The sequence below is a fragment of the Haliotis cracherodii genome, unplaced genomic scaffold, assembly GCF_022045235.1.
Source record: "Haliotis cracherodii isolate W230 unplaced genomic scaffold, xgHalCrac1.p SCAF_3, whole genome shotgun sequence".
NCBI lineage: Eukaryota > Metazoa > Mollusca > Gastropoda > Lepetellida > Haliotidae > Haliotis > Haliotis cracherodii.
In genome coordinates, this window is record NW_027266286.1 from 8,674,027 (window position 1) to 8,696,479 (window position 22,453).

The following is a 22,453-nucleotide window of genomic DNA, read 5'->3' on the forward strand; positions in this document are numbered from 1 at the left end:
ATACATTATCAATATAAACTATTTCAAAGAAGAATGTTCAATATGGCTAATTGGTAGAACATTTACATTGGATTAGTAGTGAAACTTTCAAAAACTCTCCTCAGAACAATTATTTTAATTGCATCTACTACACACTTCTACAAAATAAACAAAAGTATTCGTTAATGATGATTAAGCTGGCCAAGGCTAAGCTCATAATATCCTCTCTATTGAAATGTTCATGTACTAAGTAGCTGAGTAAACCACATACTTTGTAACTTGCCAATATACAACCTGTATAAAATAGGCTCACAACAGATTACCACTTTCCATAGGTTATGAAATCTATTTCTTATCAATCCTATGTGCTTTGACCAGTATTTATTTTCAAGCAGAACTTGGCATACAAATAGAGTCTGTGAATAACGTACCATGCTTCATGCCCCAAGGGAAATTTATCCTGAAATGAGCAACAATGTTCATCCTGAGGCAATAATCAATTATTTCAATGGTATGTATACAACTTCAAGCTGGTGTTCCCAGCCAGCCATATATTACTTGGTCTCAATAAAGAGACTCATTGGTGACATTGAAAATAATCGTAGTACTCACCAGTTGGTATGTTATTAGTATCCAGTACCTCTTGTCCAATGGTACACTCCTGCTGTGCCTTCCCGTGAATTCAAATACAGTTGCAAACTGATCACTTCATGCATACACCAAATGCAATAGGAACACCATGTCATGAATAATGGTAAAATCCAAAGTTTACAGAAACACTCAAATTCAAACAATAGTAAAATTCACAGCCTATGTTCCACATCCAAATTCAAAATCCTAGGCTTCCATAATCCATTAATCACAAATCAAATTAAAATCCAAAATGCTGCCTTAAGAATCCCCACATGGTGGGCCTCTGTGGAGCGATACAAGACCATGAAGCAGCATCCCTCCCTATGATCCTCACTGCTCTTCCTTCTCTCGTCCACGTGCCTCTCTCGCTTCCCCACGTTACATGATACGCTGAAAGGTATGTGTTTCCCCTGACGAGCGCATGTAGCTGTCGGTTGAATCCCTTACCATTGTAAGCTTAGTGAGATAGTATGCATAAAATTGATAGTGGTCATGTACACATCCCACTGGGCTTTCAAGTAATGTGCAGCAAGAGTCGCAATTCATGCACTACATCCACAGATATCCATTATTAGGTGCGGTAAACAAGCAAGTCAGCCATACCTGCTGATTTTCAGGGAGTCAGAGAACATCCATTCCTGGCAGAAGCGAGTGATCAAGTCCAAGCCCACTTCTTCCGTGTTTCTTGATGTTGGTTCTCCTAACTAGGCTGCTGATGCCGTCAGAAAGGGGTTTCCCGGTCTGTTATGTAAATTGAAAATCTAATCGTGTCGTCTGCTCCTGCCACAAATTGATAGGCATCATTTTCTGCATGCAAAAATAAGATGAACTGGACAAACCTTGGTTCCACGTGTATCTGTACTTTCAGAGGGATGGAATACCAGCCTGTTGTGTCAAACGCAGACTGTGTCCTAAGCTCCAATAAAAGCTTTGGCAGAACGCTGCTAAAATTCACTTAGGTAAGGCTTTGGTGTCAGAAGAATATCCAGTAATTATGATCAGGCGGAGGGGAGCCAGAATACTATGAGTGAAAGAGAACTGAAAGATAGCCAATCTATATATTGTGTCTGATGATACTAGCGACTAAAGCTGCATACGTGCTTGATGATGGAGCAATACAATAGCTCCAGTGACTGCTTATAGATCATTGATATCAGAAGGAATTACATTTAAGGAGACATCTATAGAACATTTCACTGCAATTTGTCCACCAGTCTGATGTGATCTATCTGTAATTCTTCAACTTTCAGCCTGAAGTGAAACACTTCTAATTATCCAAGGCAAAACACAACACGCAAAGGATGACATCTATTTCATTGATATGCAGTGTAAGTATGCTGAAATATATCCTCACCTCAAGCACATCACATCATAAAGTGATCAAATATATGGTAAATCTTCCTTTCAACACCTCCAGGAAACACTTCAAGACAAATCTTCCAAACAAACGCCCAGTCACAAGAGCCAGTCTTGATACATCAAGTCAGGGTTAACCCTACAACCTCCACTGCCGCACAGCACACAAGCAGACGGTCAAACCAGTAGCAGCAGACGCAGCAGCGCTGTACAGCCAGATGCAAGCAGCAGACATGAAGTAAGGCGACGTGAGCGACTGGCTCAGTGGACTGGCAGTACTCTACAATGTACAATGACAGTGACAGCTGCTGTTACCACTGTATGCATGTGGGTCTCAACCCTCCCCGCCTCAGCAATGGCAAAATCGTCAATTCACGATCTCTCTCACTCCGTCTCTCTCTTCGCCACTCTCTCGTTCAGCTGACTTTGGATCAATATATTGATATCAGTGTGAAATAATCTCCTAATCCACGCTCAGCTGTCTGCCCAGTCTACAGCCTGTGAGTGGCCATGAGGACTACTGCTACAAAGTTTTAGTCTTTGCTCCAAAGCTGTACAGCAAGGCTAAGAAAACCTAACTAGATTAAGTAGGTTTCTTCCCTTTAACAGATAGACTAATATCTCCTTCCCATACCAAGCCTTGGCCTATGCAGAGCCTCATCTAGAGATTGGCATGGAGGCAATCCAATTTTCCTCTGAAGCTCTGACCTTTCTTGTTCAGTCTTCACAACCAAAATGTTGTTGGAATTAGCCTGTGATTCCTCTCAAAAATGTTTTTTTTATTGAAAATAGGTTAGCGTTGGAATGCAAAAATAAATCCATTTGATTTGATTGTGATTATTCATGCTTAGACTGGTAATACATTGTACAGCTGAAGGGCAAGCTGCAAAACTTGGAGCTGCTTTGGAGGACTTTGATGAAGTGGATGTTGAAGAGATGCAATTATTATAAAATCAAGATAATAAACAGTATTGATGCATAAAATGTTCATAAATGAAAGCTTTTAACCACATTTTGTTTCATTTGTGAAATGGTAATGCTAGCCAAATGGAAGTACCTTGGAACTATGAATGGGGATTTTATGGGTCATCCTCTCAGTTTGTCACATCTCATGAAACTCTCCTTCTCATGGCCATCTCTCACTTCAAACATCACCACCTTCAGTAACATGATATTGATCAGGACATTTGATCATATTTTTATTTAGGAATTGTTAAATGTTTTTGAAACAAATTGATCTTCATTCACAATTCAACATAACAGTTTCTGCCAACAAATTGTTCAAAGTGTAATAAACTGGTGGCACATCCAATTCGGCATTGAATTTTGTATTAAACTAAAATATTATTGCCTTAACCAACACAACCGAGAAGTTATGGGTATATTCTGTGATACCACTGAATTCAATTTATGGAATGGAAGCAGAGCAATTAGCATGACATGGAATGCACTACCCACTTCACCACATTACCACTCTCACTGCAGACAAGCATAGCTACACCACAATCATGATAAAGGCTTTGCAAATAATGACTACAATCAACTCATATGCATGAAAGAACACATTATATCAAATAACAGAAAATAGAAACAGAAATTCTCAGCGGAGCTACTTTATTTACCCCAGTATGAGGCACACCATATGACGACATCTGAATACAATTGTAGACCATGGTATACCACTGCACACAATTACAGTACCTGAGTTGGACAACTGTAACCTTAAGAGAAGCCTCCCAAGAGAATGACAATGAAATCCCTCTCAAACTGCAAGAGATAATTAACAGCCTGGTAGCATCTGTTTTGGTGCAAATTTATTGATTTAATGGGACTGACTTCCTAGCCTTTTGTATTCCCTTTCTTGACCATTCAACATGTCGGCCTCATGTAAGTTTTGGATTGACTGTGATCGACTGTCTGGGCTGTCCTAGACTCTTACATTCTCGGAGTCTTGCTGACAGTCATAACTACTGGTGAAATCCTAAGCTAGCATTTGCCTCTAAAACAGGAGCAGTTACCTTTCCACTCATCTTGTTCCTCCACTGTAATACATTCAGTGTCCCTTGTTGCCCTGTCAGATATTGCGATATGGAACTGCTTTATTGAAGCTATTTCGGTCCACGTCAGTTGTAATTCCATTGTTATTCTTCATCTGACATTACAAAGTGTAGATATTGCTCCCTTCAACTTGCTTTCATTGAATACACTACAGAGACAGTATCTTAATATGTGTCGTATATCACTGTCATAATGTGTAGCTTATGTTGCAGTCATAATGTGTAGCTTATGTTGCAGTTATAAAGTGTAGCTTATGTTCCAGTCATAATGTGTAGCTTATGTTGCAGTCATAATGTGTAGGTTATGTTGCAGTCATAATGTGTAGCTTATGTTGCAGTCATAATGTGTAGCTTATGTTGCAGTCATAATGTGTAGCTTATGTTGCAGTTATAAAGTGTAGCTTATGTTCCAGTCATAATGTGTAGCTTATGTTGCAGTCATAATGTGTAGGTTATGTTGCAGTCATAATGTGTAGCTTATGTTGCAGTCATAATGTGTAGCTTATGTTGCAGTCATAATGTGTAGCTTATGTTGCAGTTATAAAGTGTAGCTTATGTTCCAGTCATAATGTGTAGCTGATGTTGCAGTCATAATGTGTAGGTTATGTTGCAGTCATAATGTGTAGCTTATGTTGCAGTCATAATGTGTAGCTTATGTTGCAATCAAAATCTGTGCCTTAAATTGTAGTCAGCTCTAAATAATGTGCAGCTCTTATTGGTCATAATGCATAGCCTATATTGTAGTCATAATGTGTAACTTATACTGGTCATAATGTGTAGCTTATTTTGTAGTGATAATGTGTAGCTCATAATGTAGTCATAATGTGTAGCTTATATTGGTCATAATGTGTAGCTCATATTATAGTCATAATGTGTAGCTCATATTGTATTCATAATGTGTAGCTAATATTGTAGTCAAAATCTGTAGCTTACATTGACCTCATAATTGTGTACCTTACATTGAAGAAATAACCTCTGGTACCTACACATTTTATTTTGGTGATCTATATTTACGTTTTGCCTTTCAGATGATATAAATAAATTGCATACATTTGGTATACCAAAAGCTATACTTTTGGAGACAAAAAAACCTGTTTTTAGGCTTTCCTGTCATATGCATGTATACACAGTTTGCTCCAGTTAAAGACGGCACCCACAGAATTTACTACTTTAGTTAAGGCACAGCTAAATCTGAGATAGGAAACCCAATGCATACACAGCATACCATCACTAACACCCTTTTGGTACAATACAACACAGAGGCTTAAAGCATGCTTGATTAACAGATGTTTGGGCATCAATAGAATATATAGTGATGTAATATTTCCTTCTGTTAAAAAAACCTTGTGAGACAAATTTAATCTATCTAATGCCACATCATCATCAATTTCTCATGATCTCTACTCTATTTAGCATCACATTCTTCTAAGAGCACTGTCAGTTATGTGTTAGCACCTCCTTAACACTATAGATCAGTCCCCTAGGTCCTTATAAATACATCTTTGGGAGCATCAGGGTGGTCAAGTGGATAGAGCATTGACACAGCACACCTCAGGCTGGCATTCAAATCCCCACATGAGTACATTGTGTCAAACCCATTATTGGCAGCCACCACTGTGCTATGGCTGGAACAACATGCCTCATGCCTAAAACCCACCTCAATCACTCACTGATATAGTCATGGGATCATCTAGTTCAAAGTATAGTGAGCAGAATTTTGGGTCAGCTTGAAACAATAAGGTCAGGCAGATGACACCTTGACACCATCTGTATTTTGCATTTTCCGGTAAACACAGCATTGTCAAAGCCCTACATTCCCCTCCAGATCTGGTTAGGAGTTGTTCGTCTATCTGTTTGTTTGTTTGTTTGTTTGTTGTATACCTTTGCACTCAGCAATATTCCGACTATGTGTCAGTGGCCTGTAAATAATCGAGTCTGGACCAGACAATCCAGTGATTGCTATGAGTAACGACCCACGCCATCGAGGTGCGATGACCTGCAATCAACCAAGACACTGAACCTGCCCCCTGATCCAGTTAGTCGCCTCTTACGACCCTGAAATCCCCATGTGGCTGTGAGCCCTGTCAAATGGGCATTAAAAGAGAGTTTGTAGTAACAAATCCACTAATCATAAGCATTTATTCACTGAGGCTGCATTGTCATTGGTCTCTTGGCATTTCTACACCGATGACCCACTCAGAAACAAACATGTATGGTCACTAGGCATGTCCTATTGTCTATAATGTGTATTATCAATTGTGCAAATTCTGTCAATTCTTTGAAATCTGCTTACGCCTCCAGTGTTTCAGAACTGTCAATATTTAGACATGACTTATAGCCAGTTAGTTGAACTTCACAGATGACTCCCAAATGTTCTGCAACCCCCATGGTATTATCATTTACATGACTTTAATTGGAACCTCACTGCACAACTGAGTAAACCTAACAGAAACAGACTGTAAGCATGAGGCAACAAGCTGGGTTACCACACAGGGGATCTAGAGACTTACCACATCCCAGTAACACAACAAGTTTCAAACAGGTACTGGACCATCACTCCAGTTGCTCATGATTGTAATTCAATGGCGACTTTATGAATCGGGTGGTCGATACAGTGAATTGGTTGATGGCATGTCATTATAGCCTGAGACCCATGAAAATCTGGGGTAGAATAGATCTTCCGAAACCAAGGCTTGTCTAGGAGGCAACTAACGGGATCGGGTGGTCAGGCTCGCTGACTTGGTTGATGCATGCTATCGATCCCAATTGCATGGATAGATGCTCTTGATATTAATCACTGGATTGTCTGGTCCAGACTCGATTATTTACAGACCATCGTCATATAGCTTGAATATTGCTGAGCGTGACGTTTAACAAACAAACAAACAAATATCAGTAGTATACACATCACTTTAAGATCCCATCATGTAGATTATTTTTTTTATAGAATCAGTGACATTGCACTAATCCTTTCTTCTGCTAATCCTAAGTATTCATACATCAATAAACAAGCAAAAATGTTTACCAGGTTTAAATATTTCTTAAGATCCAACAAAATTCAGATCCCTCCAAGTTGGCCTAATTTCCTAAAGCCATTTAAATTCAGAGAGCATTCCTATGTCAGACAGGCAGTCAACAGGAAGGTGATAATAGGCACTAGAATCTCCTAGCAATCCTGCACATTGCTCACAGTTTGAAGATGTGATGAGCCGAGCTACTCGAGTTATGGGCACTCCCAGGTACTGAAGACAGTTTAGGTGTTATAAACTGACACTCTGTTACTTCTGGCCACAAACGACAGAAAAGTTCATTTGACCATCGCCACAACATGATAAGTTTCAGCATGCATACACACTTTACCACGTGCACCCTATGACTTGGCAGCCTATATATGCCAGAATATATGTCATTCCATGTATACATAGGGTTTCAGATTGGTTCAAAGTCAGGGACATTTATTGATTGTGATCCAAAATGGCCTGAAGATTCTTCTCCAAATTTGTAAATGTCCTATTCAAATTACATAAGATCATGAGTATGTCCTATTGTCATTTGTCACTATCAAAATAATAAGTCACGATATCGAAATGAAATAATATACCTGCAATAGCTCTGACGCAAAAATTATAGTGTTCCTTCAATTTTGCTCAAGTTGTCAATAAGGACATAAGAATTATGTGTTTACAGATTTGCATGTGTTACTGAGTATTTGATGCCCAGAGATATGATTTGGAATTCATGGAATTAATCATCTTCCCAAGGCAAGGGAGTTAACTGAACTATAAAAGTCCAGTTGCTGAACACCCTTGCAGGATTTGCAAAGCATGTGTACCGCCAACTCGGCATCAACAGATACGTCTTAATCCAGGTGCTCATGTGATTAGATGCACTTCATGAAGAAAGTCCCATTTTATCCCAATGTAGATTTTGATTATCGATCAAATCGTCTTTACTGGGTGCAGCCATTTTGTTAGAAGAAAATACAAATTATATGAGATATGGAATCTGATTGGTCAATAGGAGGGACATAGAGGGGCATAACTCGTAACAGCCACTGGCGGTGCTACGATCGAGCCCAGAAATTCGAGCCTAGTTTGGCAAGGGTTGAAACTGGACTTTTACAATCAGTTAACTCCCTTGCCTCATGAAGACGGGCATAAATGTCTTCATAGCTAAAAAGATCGGCTGCTTCCAGGTTTGACGCAGAGATTCTTTCCAAATATGAACCTTGGTGTCAGCACCATGCTTGTACTCATGGGTTCCCCTACCTGTATTGTCTTAGGCTGTACAACCACAGGAAATATTTGGTTGAAAGTGACTGAAAAACCCATACTTACTGAATACAGCTTATGTTTGTTTCATGATGTTCCTGCTTTTCTGCAATAATGTTGATGAGCAATATACTTGAAGCAATAATAACATTCAACATTACTGTTCATGTCAGAATCAAATTTGGGATAAGACAAACCTTTTCTTAGATCATCTGAACATTGTCCACACACTGTTGTGTGATTTTCATTTTTACACATTGGTCAGGACAGCAAGCAAGGTGTTTTGGTTTAGCATGGGAAGTACTGTGTATAGTCTGGACTCTTTCCATGTATAGTTTCCAATTATCAAGCAATTGTTCAAATCTGGAACAAAAAAGACAATTCAATGTTGAACTACACCTACAACTTGAAATACTCAGATGTTAAAATGCTGACTCCTTAGCATTATAGCATGGGAACCTGGAAGGTATAGATTGTTTAAACAATAATGGCATGCCATCACTCAATTCAAAGTGAAGAAACTTTCTAATCTCACCTAAATTGAACTGAAGGCAAAAGAATTGTTAATTGTCAGCGCTAATATTTTTAGTTACTAAGTATCAGACAGATACAGTATTAAAGGAATGGTTTCAGACAGATTATGCTTATGCTCGTAAATTGACAAGCCACTAAAGTTCCATCCAATCAAAAGCAGAGTATCAATACATTGTACTTTCTTGCAATATTTGGCATGTACGTTAAAATTTGAGGTGGTTTAAACTACCCATATCAGCACAAATTTTAAATATTTTTCATCATCAGTCCATAAGAATGACATTAAAAAATACATAAAATCTCATCCACATGTCTTGTGATGTGACATAAATCAATGATTGTCATCAGAAGTAAGAAAACCTCCAGACTTTTGTTACTTTAATGGTCCCATGTTGATATGTTTGACATGAAAAAACACTCTCGTGAGATTCTCTACATCTCCATTCTTTAATTACTAAATACAATCCCCAATTTCTCATACATGCGGAAGTTACGAAATGAGAATGAGTACTTTCATGGACATTCCACAGAATGAAAAGCAATAACATTCTGCAAATTTACAGATTTTCATGGGCACTTGAAAATCCAGAAAATCAAATCCTGACTATGGTCATTAACTAAAATCAATCATTCTATCTTTCCCTCTGCTAATATTTCCTTAACATTACATGAGATGTAACTGTGTCTCACTTTTTTCAAAACGTTAAACATAAAGTTTCTGATATGCTGGGGAATCAATAGTTGAACTCCATGCTTCAACCTTAGGTTAATTCCCTTCCAAGGGAATGTGGAATGAAAGTTTTCAAGAAGACAATAAAATGGTTTGTAATGGGAGTTGTGGCAGTCTCAATAGGCAACCGGAGAATGAACTATCAGTGTTGTGATAAAATCAGCTTTTTGGTTGCTTGACGTTCAGTTCCATTGATTCCACAGCAAACTACCTTTCTTTCGGGTGTAAATTGCCATTTCTGATTCTCTTGTGAAAAAATGCTTCGGTCCATAAAAGGAAAGTTGTGTAAAAGGCTGGCTAGTTGTTGTCACGTTTCAGAAACTTTAAGCTTAAAACTGGAAGACTTCATACCAGCAGTTCATTTACTTTAGAGTTTAAGTCCCAAGAAATAAGTTACTCACGTTTTTCTTGCTTTGTATTTTCGTATAAAACTATAACCATAAATTATACATGAGAGATTGAAATAAGCAGTTTTGACAATTAAATATACCTTCTTTGTATTACTACAAATCTCCGGGAGCAGTTGGGTAGCCTTGTGGTTAAAGTGTTCGCTTGTCACACTTAAGACTGGAGTTCAATTCCCCACATGAGTACAATGTGTGAAGTCCATTTCTGGTGTCCCCCCCGCCATGATATTGCTGGAATATTGCTAAAAGTGGCACAAAACTATCCTCAGTCACTCACAAATCTTCAACTGAAGTTCATATATTCTCAACAAACTACCATTGTTCACCTATTTCTATTTACTGAATTCTGGTTTTGACACAAACCAAATATATATACTCAATATTAGTAATGGATAAATGACATATACGAGGTCTAAAAACTACAAAAATAAAGATTGATATGAACTCCAAGACACTGAGCATTATCACAATACAAACTTCTAGGAAGGAAATAATCTTTTTCAGGGAAATCTGTTTAGATAAATTAGTGCATTGTGCTTTTTGCCATGTTTAAAATCTGCTTGCAAAACAGGCATCTACTCGTCATGTCAATGTGACCAAATATATTTTCTTCTAAAACATGTTCATTATTTCACACCCCATTACCCAACATTTTTTCCGCCATTTGTAATATTAGAGATTGAGATACGATCTCATCATTGATCGCGACTACATAACCTAATGATAATGATCGATAGCGTTCTCATTGAAATGAACAACAGGTCATGCAGGAATGACATTTTACCAGCCTCTAAATCATTCATTGCAGGTTCTTATTAAAAGATAGGATGGCTTCAGCTTCAGTAAAGAAGGGGACTAATTTCATATGTACTTGTGAGTTCGATAACCACTGCAAAACCCTCTGTATAACAAATCTATTTCAGTAATTTACATATGACATGTCTATAGGTGATGAATTATTCATTCAATTTGTAATTTCTTTCGATTCCTTAGCAAGGAAGTCATCTGACACATCTATTTAGAGCCCATACTAAATGAGCACAATGTGCAGCTTTCAATCTCCAAATTAGAATTCAATTCCGAATTATCCTAATTTGAGAGCAAGGTGACACCTGACAGAACATTACTTCATACCAAGCCACATTTCAGACCTGAAACACAGGTTTGGGCTCACATCTTAACCCGCATATTACAAATGATTCCCAGTGTGGCATTGGTAGGACAAGTAACTATATCCTCATCAGCTCAGCTGAGTTACATTGGAATATTCTTTTGTTATTCATGATAACTTGACCTTGTATGACACAAAATATATTAAGTCATTATTTTGGATGTCAGTCTGAATGACTGGTCCCTGAGTATCAGAATAGTAACATTACCTCATTGCAGGGAGGTTCTATTCTCGTATCGTTTGCATCTGACTCTCTAGCACTGTAATAAATTTTTAAATGTATATAATATGATGTTAATCGTAGAGCCCTAACATAACTTTGCTATAGCATCATGTCATTTTAAGGACCCTCAAATAATAGTGCTGCAACATGAAGACAATCTTAGGACCCTAAAATAGTATTGCTGCAACGTGATGTCAATCTAAGGACCTTTACATAATGTAGCTGCAACGTGAAGTCAATCTTAGGACCTTCACATAATGTAGCTGCAACGTGATGTCAATCTAAGGACCCTCACATAATGTAGCTGCAACGTGATGTCAATCTTAGGACCTTCACATAATGTAGCTGTAACGTGATGTCAATATAGGACCCTCACATAATGTAGCTGCAACGTGAAGTCAATCTTAGGACCTTCACATAATGTAGCTGCAACGTGATGTCAATCTAAGGACCCTCACATAATGTAGCTGTAACGTGATGTCAATCTTAGGACCTACACATACTGTAGCTGCAACGTGAAGTCAATCTTAGGACCTTCACATAATGTAGCTGTAACGTGATGTCAATCTTAGGACCTTCACATAATGTAGCTGCAACGTGAAGTCAATCTTAGGACCTACACATACTGTAGCTGCAACGTGAAGTCAATCTTAGGACCTTCACATAATGTAGCTGTAACGTGATGTCAATCTTAGGACCTTCACATAATGTAGCTGCAACGTGATGTCAATCTTAGGACCTTCACATAATGTAGCTGTAACGTGATGTCAATCTTAGGACCCTCACATAATGTAGCTGTGACGTGATGTCAATCTTAGGACCCTCACATAATGTAGCTGCAACGTGATGTCAATCTTAGGACCTTCACATAATGTAGCTGTAACGTGATGTCAATCTTAGGACCTTCACATAATGTAGCTGTAACGTGATGTCAATCTTAGGACCTTCACATAATGTAGCTGTAACGTGATGTCAATCTTAGGACCTTCACATAATGTAGCTGTAACATGATGTCAATCTTAGGACCCTCACATAATGTAGCTGTAACGTGATGTCAATCTTAGGACCCTCACATAATGAAGCTGTAACATGATGTCAATCTTAGGACCCTCACATAATGTAGCCGTAACATGATGTCAATCTTAGGACCCTAACATAATGTAGCTGCAATGTGATGTCAATCTTAGGACCCTAACATAATGTAGCTGTAACGTGATGTCAATCTTAGGACCCTCACATGTGATTTTTGCATGAGGTCAATAGTGCAATGAAGTGAGTATGAACTTTTCAGTTTTATTTAAGGGTGTTTTGTATGGGGCGAACCATGAAACAAGGGGTTCCCTTAATACTGGATCTATCTGATTTATTGATTGAGGGCTAGCCATGTGTTGCTGCCATTCTTCTGGTGACTAACATTGTCGGTGATCTGGCCTGTTGTTTTCAATGTTTACACATCATTATGAAGCATACTCCATCTGCTTTCTTTCGTCCTCACAGTCATGAACTCCCTCCATCTGGTAGCATTGGGGATATCAACAACGTTTACTATTTCATGGGTGAATGACTCTGTGTAACACTGCAGTTAGCAATATTCTATGAGTTTGAGTTATTATCAGTCTAGACAGCGAGCAATATTGTACCCAATCTATTTTAGTCCCCTCTTACTTTGTAGCTTACTTAGGACAGATTCTACACTGAAACCCCAGCAGGGTACCTGTCAGCAATTTTGAAAGTGGGTCTATGCTGAACTCCCTTACTTGAGTCATTTTGATTGGATGTTGATTCCATGCTCATAAGTGATCAAAACCATGTTAGTGATAAGACACGTAGATCATTGACACCAGTGCACACCAAGAGACCCAGCACCTGGCAACGTTGCCCAGCTCAGCTTCACTACATTTTCACTATGTTTTTTTATCAGTTCCTTCATTTTATATCGGTAGTATAATTATCATAAATGTATAGAGGGACAATACTCTGACTGGATATTTTTAATACATGCAGAATTTTAAGTTTTTCAAAATTGCAATCCCTCTAGAGAATTGGAGTGTTTATAGACGCATTGTTGAACACCTGCGTCCAGGATCTTACTGTAAGTATCTGGTCTTCCAAGATTACATCACAGATGTTAATTAAAGGAAGCAACAACAATTTCAGAAAAAACTGTCCTCATAATTCCATATTTTCATAGAATCTCAGTAATTCAGGAATACTGTCATCTTCGAAGTGCTACTGTGTTGACGAGGCATGCTGATTATAGCATCTGATATGACTCAACAACAACTGATATTATCCAGCAATTACATTTAAGCCATCAAACAATGTACAGACTGATTCAGACATTTATTCGTCAAACACAACCCACCTATCATTCATGTATATTTTAACGGCCTGTAACAGCTTTGTCAATACCAGATGTGGCTTTTCCAAAGATTATTTCCCCTTAGATATCAATGCATATTATCTTGGTATGTGTTTTGTGTGTAGAGCAACAGATGTTGTCATGAAGACTGACTTACAGTTTTAGATCATATTAACTGCTTTGAACTGCAAGCTGTTGTGTGTGACTACAACAAGCGACGGTATATCACAAACAACATTATGGACTGAAGTCTAGCTTTTCAAAAAGCAGGTTAGGTAAAGAAACGCATTTTCTAAACAGCCATATAAATGTTTGAATTAATGTGGCATTTTCCACACATCCTGTGGTATATGGGCTAATGAGTTTTGCACAATAAACATGCTAACAGTGATAAAGAAGTACTTTTGGACATATTCAACTATTATTGAACAGGTATAGATGATATTTATTCCTTGAGTCAATGTTAAAGTATTCCAAAACCAGTGACCAGAAAGGAAACACCATACAAACATGGGTAAAAATAAAAAATTCAAGCAAGGGGATAGAAAATATGACAAATATTGCTAGACATTGACCAACCATTTGAAGAAATTGACTTTAATGTGAGGTTATGAAGCAGATGAAATGTATCCAACAACAGGCCCTATGCAGGGCTGCCCCAAGCCGCATCATCCTGGCTTTCCAAACTAAACGAAAGTCAAAATGTTCATGTAGCAGCCATAAAATGTCCGAGTCTCCTGATGGGATTCGAACCACGGACCTTCTGATCCGAGGTCGGATGCCTTGTCCACATGACTAAAGAGGTTAACCCCGTCAGCAAGCTGACAAGGTAAGGATGTCATCTGTGGGATGACTCCATGCCCTGCTACATTCATGGTAAGAGAAGTGGATGTTCTAGCTTACATTAAGCTTGAACCACAATATTCCAAACAATGTGTAATTCCAGTCTGATGAATATAGACATCATACAGAGGATCTCTTGTGATAACTGATCAAAAGAATAAGCCCCAGGTACCCCATGCGTGTTGTAAGAGCAGGATCATTGATAATGGATAACATGGATTCGTGACACCAACCACCATTTTGCCGGGGCTGGACTTTTTACAGGCTGCTGTAAACAGCATAAAACAACATTCATGCGTCCAGATTCTTGTCATGAAGTGCATAGAACAAATACTTTCAATCCATGTCTGCACATCACTGACACCATTTAAATTTAGATTTGCATCAGTATACAGCACAAGTTCCCAAACAAGGGAAGGAAAGGACTTGGTATGAATGTATATTTTCCTTCTACTTGTCATGACCATATACAAACTTTGGCTGAAAAAAAATATCTGAAAAGACCAAATATCCTGTTAACTAAACATTGCCTAATGTGTGAATTTGTTTCTTTTATCAATTGACAACACTGAACTTGTTAAGAAAGTGATCAGATCAATAAGCTATCTAAAATTCCCTCAAACTTAAGAAACACCATGGTAACCATATTGAAATACAAATCAAGATCACACGATCCAACTGCCTTCATTGTAGAATCCACCATGCCTTGTTTAAAAATTCATTGATCGTGCACTTTGGACAAACAGTATGAACTGCCTTAAGTCTAGCAGACTAGTCAGGTGAGCTATACATACATCAGTGTGCTTGCTTATGCATGAAACATAACCCAGATTTGACTAGTACTATTAAGGAGCAACTAGTCATTGTTCTCATCTGGATTGTTAACTCTGTAAACGTGGAACCTTGTTAGGCCTCATCTGGTGTTTCAATCCAGAAAGCTCAACCAAGATTGTTGGGAAGTAACTTTCAAAGTACCGTTGTTGCCATATTCAGCCCTGCTCCAAAAGGCACCCCTGGCTGACTTTTAGATCACTCTGAGGTAAGGTGAAATTGGGCTTAACCTCGCCGTCCAAGATTATTTCACTGATATAGCGATGTGCATGCACGTGGGTGTGTGTGTGGCTGCTTGTACTAGTCCGGACTAATGCCGATTTATCCTGCTAGCCCACTGAGATACCATGCCACAGTTTAACATAAATACCCCATTCAGACACAGTATACTGACTCCCAGCCGACCAGCCGTGATTTAGCCCCTTAATGCCGAGCGCCAGACGGGGGTAACAACAATATTAAGGTTAATGTCTTTTGGTATGACGCGGCCGGGTATCGAACCCTGGACCTTCTGCTCTCCAGGCAGATGCTCTACCACTAGACCACAGAGGCGGTCCACTCTGCAAGTAGTTTATAGAAGTGCCCCCTATGAAGACCAGAAAATATACAGGACAGTCCATATTTTCTTTTGTATATGATAGATTTTGTACAGAAAATAGCAGTTTAGGTACATAAATGCCTTAAGCTATTATTGAAAATGGTTTATTTTATCAATGTTCAAATGATGTTTGTTCACTATATCTCCATTACTGAAAACAAATTTAACTGATGTATGGTTTAACTAAGAGCCCCTTTGTCAATTTTCGAAGTGCCCCTTGGTGCTTATCATTGCTAATACAGTATATATACTTAATGTAGTGAGTGAGTTAGTATGGTTGTAGGCCGCTTTTAGCAATATTCCAGCAATATCACATCGGGGGACACCAGAAATGGGCTTCACACAATGTACCCACGTCGGGAATCAAACCCGGGTCTTTGGCGCACGTGACAAGCTAACGCTTTAACCACTAGGCTACCAGACCGCCCCCATGATTAATGTAAGACTCCACTGTATGTAGTTTTGTAAAACACAACCACCTTTTAAATTATGGTGAGAAATTCTATTTCTATTCCCCTGAAAACATTTCAGGAGAAATCAATTCATCCAGTTTTATGTGATTTTACTGTATACATCAAACGTAGAAAACAAGGTGAGAATTTGTAACAAGCAATTTCCATTTCTAGGTAAAAAGAGTATCCCTAAAACAAGGATCACAAGTCATTTTTAACGGCCCATCCACAGACTATAGCTCAACAAACTGAATACAAAAAGGCATCAAGACTGGAAACTTAATTTCAACACTGATAAATTAAGTTTTTTACAAATCATCATGTAACAACATTATATTTTCTTTACGGAAAATTAATTTAAGACCTGATTTAATGAACAGCGGCTTAGAGGACATAATGGGAAAAGGACAAAAGCAAAAGCTTCTTTCATCCACCGGATCAGAAAGTCTTTTTATAGAGCATCTATATGACCTGTCACTTAAACTCATGGTTAAGTCACCATGGGCCCACAAACTAAGCTGGTAAAAGATCACAATCGACAACCATAAATTATTCTGATTTTTCAAACATTTTTTTTACAACAATAACATATCTGACATCATGACGTTTCTTAGCTCCCCAAACTTCATTTCCATAATCTTTTGTCCTCAAATATAATTTAGAATGTTTCTGTTTGATAACATATGAATAAAACATCGCCATCCAAAACACATTTTGAAAATGTCAAGTTGAAGAATGACTAATACAGTCTTACATTACAGACTGTTATTTTAAGCATCTGTGGTTTGAAAAAAACAGTTTTATATTTTTATAAGTTCAAGTTTTTCATACTTTTATGCTGGATCAAAAACACAAACACCTTTTTCAAATGAATATGTCATCTTGTAGACTGTGTTCTGGCAGCAGATGCCTACTTCCCAGACAGGGATCTTGTTACCTTGCTATTTTCGGTGGCAGGTGACTTATAACAATAAGTAAATGTGCAACAACCTCATCCATTTCATTCACAGTGCTTCACTTTTATCATTAAATAAAAATCAAGACTGCAAAGATGACATACTGCTTTTGCAATAAAATAGCTATGTTCAGTAAACAAACTGTGGGGAAAGTCCTTCCCATATATAAAGCAACATATTATACAACAATAATTAAATTTTTGTTCATTGAAATTCCTTCATTGTGATTACCTAAATTGGTCACATGTTATTGCATTCATTTCCCAATGAGGCGCACTACTTTTATTACTGAGGAATGTCGGGGAATCTCAATATTTCAGTCAAGGGAATTCCCTTTCTGCTCACGTGTATTGTCAAGCACAGGACATTTAGCGACATTCATGCATATTCATTGTCTAAACTACCCTTTGAAACCAAAGGCCGAGAATGAAGTGTCAAGTTATATGCATAAATTAAACGATCACCTGAGTGATGACACGACACAGTATGTATTCCTAAACTTGAAATGTTTATCAATCTTGTTTTTGTTTGTTTTGATATATACAACTGTTTTTAGTGAAACTATTGTAGATAAAACATGTTTCACATTGTAGAATTTAATTATAAGCATTGACTGTTTATTTTTTCGGTTCATTGAGGTATGAATAAAAAAAACTTTGTGCAAACTAATGTATGAATCCGCATAGCGGATTCTTACAGTTTACACATCGGGTTTTTCGATTCATACCTCAATGAACCGAAAAAAATACACAGTCAATCCTTAAATGGATGTGGTTGACAATGTCCTGGTTTTGCAACTGCCATATCTGTTGTGACTCTTGATGTAAAAGACATTCAAATTAACCTTTGATTTTTATAGACCCACTGTTTGGGTTGCAATATTTGTCAACAGAACAGAACGTTTAGATGCCATGTGCATGAGTGGTATTACACCATGACACATTAATGTCACATGATATCTTATGTCTGGAAACCTTTCAGCAATGCTCGATGATAACCATGAATTTTTCAAAATTATAAGTTTTAAACATTAACACCAGAGAATAATCAGTTAAAAGTAAAAATGATATGTTAGTTTTGAATTATGTTTGAAATGCCATCTTTTCAAAAGCACAATTGAATAAATAATTATTCATACCAGATTGATATATCAGTAAGTGAATTGCGATATCTTTAATTGAGGGATATTCAATTCTGTGAAATCAGCAACAGGTCTAAACGTCTATCCCTATAACTGATGGAGACCTACATTTTGTCAGATATCATTTATAATTCAAAACAAGTTTCAATTTGACACAAAACAGTCTAATCCCATAAAGTCAAATTAACAAAACAAAAAGAAAGTTGACTCTTTTCATCATACTGATTCAACATCAAATAACCTGCAAGGTCATGTCAAATTTCTTTTCAAACCTTGTTAAAATTTCATAACAGGCTGCACAAATTTGCAAATCTTGTTTTACACTATCACTGGTTTGATGACTTGCTGCATCTTAACACATCACTCCTATTTCACTGTTTCATGAATAATTAATAAACCATGTCACCTTTATAGCACATTATGGACACCTGACAATATCATGATCTAACTGATCAGTGAGACAGTTAAAGATGTTTAGAAACATCAAATGTATCCAAGGTTTAGAGGACACATATAAAATTGTCAACACTTTCAATTCAATTCAATCGGATAATATATGATAACTGAACATAAAAAATAATATTCATAAAGAAAATGACTACAGCTATGACAAACCTGACTATCTACTACAGTCAATTATGTAATGGATAAATCAAATGAATCTGTCGATTTAACTTCTAGAATAAACCGATTTAGATGAATTCTCCAACTTTAAACATGCTATGGTGGGTATATAATTTCTCCATAATTTTGCATAATTACCTATAGTTGCATAATATTTTAAATTTTTAAATGCATGTTCTGATTGGCCAGTTCCTGTCTCAGTATTAACTGCAGCAACAACAGTGTAACATTATCATAATGGTTTAGACAATAAAGCATGAGTAGATGCAAGTAAGTTGTTGTTTCAAAAAACACTTCTCAAATTTCATCCAATTAAATAAAGCCTTTAACTGGTAAACAGGATATATTTTTCAAATCAGACAGATGTGACAGAGGGGAGGGGAAAAACCTATTCTAAAATGTTTATGAAGTTATTCTATTGTACAATGCACTCTGCTTTTAGCAGAGATTTCTTATGTTTATGGAAATAATTTTGTTTCCTTTACTGTTATTTAACATTTGTAAAGGATTGGGAAAATCAGGAAACTGAAAAGAGAATCCTCAAAGTGTGACAAAGACCTCGGTAATGAAGATTGTAGATATTTATTATTTTGGTGAAACGCAGGCTTCATCTCGGATTCATTCCGATCACCAGCAGCTTCTGGTACATAATGGCCACATTGCTCTGCCCACTGAGTTAATGTACCTATATAGACTGTAACCACATTAAGGTAATGTACACTCTTGTGTCTTATGGTTGCTCCACATGCAAGTGGAGAAGGGTTCACAGGTGGCCAAGTCTTTCAAAATGTCCCAAGATGTGTTCCATGGACATTCCAGAAAGTTTTGATAGTGGGTTCAAATCCCAGGTCACCCTGATTACGTTTCTAGGTTCGTCTGCACCATACCCATTAGGGCTGGGACGGATAACTCGGGTACTCAGGTCGGGTGGGTACTGAGAAGGACCCGGGTACCCACAGGACTACCCAGACACATGGTTAGTCATGTGATATATTGTTTAATGACTAAAATGATCTACATCTAAAATGGTTACACTACAATGTTCACATTTCTTTCTGACTTTGCACCCATTCCTTCTGACTTTTCATATGGTTGAATAAAGATATAACTTAAGACAACTTCAATGTATGCACGACCAGATAGTTTAATACATGTACCTAAAAATGTTTTGCCAGGACTATGGTAAAACAAAACACCAAGGACATTTTGTACCTATCCCTTAGGATCTACAGTGGGTACCCAGGTTATAAATCGCAACTCATCCCAGGACTAATACCCATGCTCATCAGTTTCAACAAAGTGGCAAATGTCCAAGACCTGCATCACTTCCGTCTTTTCACCCACATCAAGGGAACAATCTGTGATGTAACTGAAATACTGTTCACAGCAGCATTAAGAACCAAACTCACATACTAAATCACCTGCGGAATATGATTTTTTATGTCCAAACACAACTGACAATTGGTTCGTAATAATTCCCCTTTTTTCGTCATCTATTCTATTTCATATTTGTATAAGCGTTGAGTATATAAGACCAAAGCAAATTGTACTTTTTTCATCCACTTTGGTGGTTAGGTCAATAGCAGACATAATCCCAATGGATCATCCTCCTGTTTGAAGAGGATAATGCATGCAGTTACAAACTTACACCTGCTAATAAAAAGTTGAGAATACAGTTTGAATTCAGCGATATCTATATGTCCATGTCATTTGGGCAAAAGAACAAAGGAAGTCAATTTCAACACTAATGAACAGCAGATTGGCAATTTAGTGGTCCAAGAAAATGGCTTGGTTGTCTTCCAAACAAAACACATCAGAGGGCCTCCATTCTCACTCCAATCTAATAGTTTATTGAATCAATGGACTAGCTGGAACACACGTAAAGACTTGGCAAAGAAAATGAGTGTCTAGAAGATTAACCCTGAATCCAAACAAATAGAAGACTACAAGGAAAGCTGATGCCCTGGCATTGATAAACTGAGGGTAAGTTTGATTACTGCTTCACCTGAGGAGCAGTCAACACCATGGAGCATTTCCTCAGCATCTGTAATTTAAAGTATCATCTGACCCATAGGGACACACAGACACGTCTCCTCTCATGACTGTAAGTTTATTCCTTGACAAGAATCTATGTCTAGAAGTAAACTATGTAAGTAATAAAATGGTCCCTATCCAGTGTTTGTTTTTAAATTATTTTGTTCACATAAATGACTGCTACTCAAGAGACAACAGTTGACAGGGGTTTCAGTTGAGGAGACTGGCAAACAGGACTTGCCCCAGGGAAAGAACTTCCATAGATCCACAGTGAGTGAGTGACCTGTATTGTAGTGACTACACAGACACACATACTGCTCAACACCAAGAATTGGCATCATATTTAGTGCTGAGAAGGAATCAAGTACATATCGCTGTGTATAAGGCGAGTTTTTCATACCTTAAATTAGGGGTCTTTCAAGGAGGGTCGTCTTATACACAGGGGTCGCTTTAAAGATGGCAATAAACCGTAACACATTTTGTGGATTAATTAATTCACCAATGATACCAACTGTGGTGTCACCTCACAACAGACACCATGACCTATTCATGCTTCTGCTTGTAGCTATTAAACACCCAACTCCCCCTGATCCCAGGCACAGGAAAACAGATATCATGATCTATGCCTGTTTCCGTACATGTGGCTATTCACATCACAGGACTACCCTAATCCCTGGCCTCACACAGGAAAACAGATATCATGATCTATGCCTGTTTCCGTACATGTGGCTATTCACATCACGGAGCTACCCCATATCCCTGGCCTCACAGAGGAAACAAGATCATGACCTATGCTAGGCTGGGAACAGGCCATTTTGCCTATCTGAGTGAATGAGTGAGTATGGTTTTACACCGCTTTTAGCAATACTTACACGGTGGGGGACACCAGAAATGGGCTTCACACATTGTACCACTTTCCCATATGAATATATAAAATAATAGTGAGTGAGTGAGTGAGTGAGTGAGTGAGTGAGTGAGTGAGTGAGTGAGTGAGTGAGTGAGTATGGTTTAACGCCGCTTTTAGCAATATTCCAGCAATATCACTGCGGGGGACACCAGAAATGGGCTTCACACATTGTACCCATGTCGGGAATCGAACCCGGGTCTTCGGCGTGACGAGCGAATGCTTTAACCACTAGGCTACCCGACCGCCCCCATAAAATAATACATGTACTACAAAAAGACAAGGTCTAAGCCTCACAAAGGAAACCGAGATCATGACCGACACATGCTCCTGTACGTGTGACTTTT

At 37.9% G+C, this 22,453-nt stretch overlaps 1 protein-coding gene across 5 annotated transcripts in view; it reads right to left on the reverse strand.

Moving 5' to 3' along the window:
- The window catches only part of LOC139474608 (bone morphogenetic protein 1-like), a 299,859-nt gene that overhangs the window by 213,196 nt on the left and 64,210 nt on the right, over positions 1-22,453 (reverse strand). For 4 of the 5 annotated variants that reach the window (XM_071257684.1, XM_071257685.1, XM_071257681.1 and 1 more), the window contains exon 1: positions 592-1,955. The exons of the other annotated variant lie outside the window; for it this stretch is intronic. The gene's annotated coding sequence lies outside the window, so the exon portion shown is untranslated. Of the gene's footprint in view, positions 1-591; positions 1,956-22,453 lie in introns of those variants that run through there. 5 annotated transcript variants of the gene reach the window in all.